The sequence below is a fragment of the Lissotriton vulgaris genome, chromosome 5 (assembly GCF_964263255.1).
Source record: "Lissotriton vulgaris chromosome 5, aLisVul1.2, whole genome shotgun sequence".
NCBI classification, from domain to species: domain Eukaryota; kingdom Metazoa; phylum Chordata; class Amphibia; order Caudata; family Salamandridae; genus Lissotriton; species Lissotriton vulgaris.
In genome coordinates, this window is record NC_141693.1 from 1,546,865,989 (window position 1) to 1,546,870,988 (window position 5,000).

General features: G+C 39.7%; 7 non-coding genes across 7 annotated transcripts in view; all 7 read right to left on the bottom strand.

The window, feature by feature from the left end:
- TRNAR-CCU (transfer RNA arginine (anticodon CCU)) overlaps positions 1-66 on the bottom strand; it is a 73-nt gene extending 7 nt beyond the window's left edge. Inside the window, exon 1 of the tRNA in view lies at positions 1-66. This exon is cut by the window's left edge and continues 7 nt beyond it. This is a non-coding gene — a tRNA (tRNA-Arg).
- An 803-nt stretch (positions 67-869) lies between these two features.
- Positions 870-942, bottom strand: TRNAR-UCG (transfer RNA arginine (anticodon UCG)). Its single transcript has one exon. It is a non-coding gene; the product is annotated as a tRNA-Arg (tRNA).
- A 644-nt stretch (positions 943-1,586) lies between these two features.
- Positions 1,587-1,659, bottom strand: TRNAR-CCU (transfer RNA arginine (anticodon CCU)). The gene has a single exon. It is a non-coding gene; the product is annotated as a tRNA-Arg (tRNA).
- Positions 1,660-2,458: 799 nt separating this feature from the next.
- TRNAR-UCG (transfer RNA arginine (anticodon UCG)) lies at positions 2,459-2,531 on the bottom strand. The gene has a single exon. It is a non-coding gene; the product is annotated as a tRNA-Arg (tRNA).
- A 644-nt stretch (positions 2,532-3,175) lies between these two features.
- Positions 3,176-3,248, bottom strand: TRNAR-CCU (transfer RNA arginine (anticodon CCU)). The gene has a single exon. It is a non-coding gene; the product is annotated as a tRNA-Arg (tRNA).
- An 803-nt stretch (positions 3,249-4,051) lies between these two features.
- Positions 4,052-4,124, bottom strand: TRNAQ-UUG (transfer RNA glutamine (anticodon UUG)). Its single transcript has one exon. It is a non-coding gene; the product is annotated as a tRNA-Gln (tRNA).
- Positions 4,125-4,768: 644 nt separating this feature from the next.
- Positions 4,769-4,841, bottom strand: TRNAR-CCU (transfer RNA arginine (anticodon CCU)). The gene has a single exon. It is a non-coding gene; the product is annotated as a tRNA-Arg (tRNA).
- Between the last annotated feature and the right edge of the window lie 159 nt (positions 4,842-5,000).

A 5,000-nucleotide genomic window follows, 5' to 3' on the forward strand; every position in this document is an offset into this window, starting at 1 on the left:
GATGGGACTCAAACCCACAATCCCTGGCTTAGGAGGCCAGTGCCTTATCCATTAGGCCACTGAGGCACAGATAAACCCTTGCAGTCTAGAGGCATTATTTAAATGTATTCAATCGTCAAACACTGGTGTCTGCACACAGGACATTTCTCAGTTCTCTCCATAAGTAAACTTCCCATTTTCATCCTCTTCCATCCCCGACTTTAACACTCTGTTCTGTGCTATAATGGAGGCTCTGCATTTCGAGCAAGTGGAGAGAAATTGGAGGAGAACCACTTTCGACTCAACACTTCTTCTTTCCTGGATGCTTTTCTCAATAAACTGGGCTTTGACAGTGGTATCAAGCCGTCCTTGTCTTCAGCAGGACACAGAAAGAGGCACCAAGTCTCCTAACCAAGTTCAACCACACTCTGGAACTTAATATACCAATGCTTTACAAATTAGCCAACTGTGTCATCAGCAAAGGCAGCCAATGTGCCAATCCTTTATAATTCTTCTGTAGTACTTTTCTTTCTCGTAGGCAAAATTAGCACTTTAACTGCACAAATCATACAGATTTTACACTTGAAGCACTCCATGAACACATACTTACACACCTTGCATTTCATCTACACACCCTTAAGCTAAAAACCCATTCTGTCAAGTCAAAATTCTGCAACCCTATTACATATTCAGTGCGTGTACATAGAAGCACTTCTTAATGCCACTAACATGAACAAGATTTTAGGCTGAAGATGCAATCTAAATGACTGTGCAGTATGTACTCCACTTCATGAATAATTAGGAATGAGAACATGATGGCTATATGAGTATTGGAAGAGCCTGCTTCCATTCTGAATGGAAAGCTGAGTTGTGTGACCATTGGCAAAAACCGACCACGAAGGGACTCGAACCCTCAATCTTCTGATCCGAAGTCAGACGCCTTATCCATTAGGCCACGCGGTCATATGTCCTGCTGTGCTTATTTTTATAATGTAGGTGGTATGAAAGAATGGGAAATATGATATTTATAGTTATTTAGGCTTACATCCCATTGTGTTTTTTCAGCTCCTTTCAAATAAAGCACTCTTTTGGAATCTATATAATGAAAATGTCACCAGTACGATAAGCTTTTGTTTTCTTTTTTGCATTTAAACCTCTTTCTTCATGAGAATAAAGCTCAGTTGTATGCTTTACATAGCTCTGGATATTTCTAGAAGTGGAGAGAAACTGTTTTGACAGTAGTAAAAACTGCTCCTTTCTGGATATGCCAATTTACACACGCTCAAAGGTTGTATACGTTTCATGAATCCTGACTTGCCCTATTCAAGTAGCTGAAAGCCTGTCACCACCTCTAGAAACAACAGTTACACCAATCCAATTCAAATAATTTTTTCCAAAGGAATATCTTCTGCCGGGTCAAAGTTGCATTTGACAAATATAGGTGTTTAAAAATCTACTTTGTAGTTTCAGAACACCAACATGACTCTGAAGAGTACAGAAGTAAAATGGTACCATTTCAAAGTTCCTAATACCACATAAGCTTCTGAGCGGAAGCATGTAATAAATATATAACTTTTTCTGGAAAAGGAAGAGTGGATATTGGTTTTCACCTCAGATGGGACTCGAACCCACAATCCCTGGCTTAGGAGGCCAGTGCCTTATCCATTAGGCCTCTGAGGCACAGATAAACACTTGCAGTCTAGAGGCATTATTTAAATGTATTCAATCGTCAAACACTGGTGTCTGCACACAGGACATTTCTCAGTTCTCTCCATAAGTAAACTTCCCATTTTCATCCTCTTCCATCCCCGACTTTAACACTCTGTTCTGTGCTATAATGGACTCTCTGCATTTCGAGCAAGTGGAGAGAAATTGGAGGAGAACCCCTCTCGACTCAACACTTCTTCTTTCCTGAATGCTTTTCTCAATAAACTGGGCTTTGACAGTGGTATCAAGCCGTCCTTGTCTTCAGCAGGACACAGAAACAAGTCTCCTAACCAAGTTCAACCACACTCTGCAACTTAATAGACCAATGCTTCACAAATTAGCCAACTGTGTCATCAGCAAAGGCAGACAATGTGCCAATCCTTTATAATTCTTCTGTAGTACTTCTCTTTCTCGTAGGCAAAATTAGCACTTTAACTGCACAAATCATATAGATTTTACACTTGAAGCACTCCATGAACACATACTTACACACCTTGCATTTCATCTACACACCCTTAAGCTAAAAACCCATTCTGTCAAGTCAAAATTCTGCAACCCTATTACATATTCCATGCGTGTACATAGAAGCACTTCTTAATGCCACTAACATGAACAAGATGATTTTAGGCTGAAGATGCAATCTAAATGACTGTGCAGTATGTACTCCACTTCATGAATAATTAGGAATGAGAACATGATGGCTATAAGAGTATTGGAAGAGCCTGCTTCCATTCTGAATGGAAATCTGAGTTGTGTGACCATTGGCAAAAACCGACCACGAAGGGACTCGAACCCTCAATCTTCTGATCCGAAGTCAGACGCCTTATCCATTAGGTCACGCGGTCATATGTCCTGCTGTGCTTATTTTTATAATGTAGGTGGTATGCAAGGATGGGAAATATGATATTGATAGTTATTTAGGTTTACATCCCATTGTGTGTTTTCAGCTCCGTTCAATTAAAGCACTCTTTTGGAATCTATATAATGAAAATGTCACCAGTACGATAAGCTTTTGTTTTCTTTTTTGCATTTAAACCTCTTTCTTCATGAGATTAAAGCTCAGTTGTATGCTTTACATAGCTCTGGATATTTCCAGAAGTGGAGAGAAACTGTTTTGACAGTAGTACAAACTGCTCCTTTCTGGATATGCCAATTTACACACGCTCAAAGGTTGTATGTGTTTCATGAATCCTGACTTGCCCTATTCAAGTAGCTGAAAGCCTGTCACCACCTCTAGAAACAACAGTTACACCAATCCAATTCAAATCATTTTTTCCAAAGGAATATCTTCTGCTGGGTCAAAGTTGCATCTGACAAAGATAGGTGTTTAAAAATCTACTTTGTAGTTTCAGAACACCAACATGAGTCCGGAGAGTACAGAAGTAAAATGGTACCATTTCAAAGTTCCTAATACCACATAAGCTTCTGAGCGGAAGCATGTAATAAATATATCAATTTTTCTGGAAAAGTAAGAGTGGATATTGGTTTTCACCTCAGATGGGACTCAAACCCACAATCCCTGGCTTAGGAGGCCAGTGCCTTATCCGTTAGGCCACTGAGGCACAGATAAACACTTGCAGTCTAGAGGCATTATTTAAATGTATTCAATCGTCAAACACTGGTGTCTGCACACAGGACATTTCTCAGTTCTCTCTATAAGTAAACTTCCCATTTTCATCCTCTTCCATCCCCGACTTTAACACTCTTTTCTGTGCTATAATGGAGGCTCTGCATTTCGCGCAAGTGGAGAGAAATTGGAGGAGAACCACTTTCGACTCAACACTTCTTCTTTCCTGGATGCTTTTCTCAATAAACTGGGCTTTGACAGTGGTATCAAGCCGTCCTTGTCTTCAGCAGGACACAGAAACAGGCACCAAGTCTCCTAACCAGGTTCAACCACACTCTGCAACTTAATACACCAATGCTTCACAAATTAGCCAACTGTGTCATCAGCAAAGGCAGCCAATGTGCCAATCCTTTATAATTCTTCTGTAGTACTTTTCTTTCTCGTAGGCAAAATTAGCACTTTAACTGCACAAATCATACAGATTTTACACTTGAAGCACTCCATGAACACATACTTACACACCTTGCATTTCATCTACACACCCTTAAGCTAAAACCCCATTCTGTCAAGTCAAAATTCTGCAACCCTATTACATATTCCGTGCGTGTACATAGAAGCACTTCTTAATGCCACCAACATGAACAAGATTTTAGGCTGAAGATGCAATCTAAATGACTCTGCAGTATGTACTCCACTTCATGAATAATTAGGAATGAGAATATGATGGCTATAAGAGTATTGGAAGAGCCTGCTTCCATTCTGAATGGAAATCTGAGTTGTGTGACCATTGGCAAAAACCGACCACGAAGGGACTCGAACCCTCAATCTTCTGATCCAAAGTCAGACGCCTTATCCATTAGGCCACGCGGTCATATGTCCTGCTGTGCTTATTTTTATAATGTAGGTGGTATGCAAGGATGGGAAATATGATATTGATAGTTATTTAGGTTTACATCCCATTGTCTGTTTTCAGCTCCTTTCAATTAAAGCACTCTTTTGGAATCTATATAATGAAAATGTCACCAGTAAGATAAGCTTTTGTTTTCTTTTTTGCATTTAAACCTCTTTCTTCATGAGAATAAAGCTCAGTTGTATGCTTTACATAGCTCTGGATATTTCTAGAGGTGGAGAGAAACTGTTTTGACAGTAGTAAAAACTGCTCCTTTCTGGATATGCCAATTTACACACGCTCAAAGGTTGTATACGTTTCATGAATCCTGACTTGCCCTATTCAAGTAGCAGAAAGCCTGTCACCACCTCTAGAAACAACAGTTACACCAATCCAATTCAAATAATTTTTTCCAAAGGAATATCTTCTGTCGGGTCAAAGTTGCATCTGACAAAGATAGGTGTTTAAAAATCTACTTTGTAGTTTCAGAACACCAACATGACCCTGAAGAGTACAGAAGTAAAATGGTACCATTTCAAAGTTCCTAATACCTCATAAGCTTCTGAGCGGAAGCATGTTATAAATGTATACATTTTTCTGGAAAAGTAAGAGCGGATATTGGTTTTCACCTCAGATGGGACTCAAACCCACAATCCCTGGCTTAGGAGGCCAGTGCCTTATCCATTAGGCCACTGAGGCACAGATAAACACTTGCAGTCTAGAGGCATTATTTAAATGTATTCAATCGTCAAACACTGGTGTCTGCACACAGGACATTTCTCAGTTCTCTCCATAAGTAAACTTCCCATTTTCATCCTCTTCCATCCCCGACTTTAACACTCTGTTCTGTGCTATAAT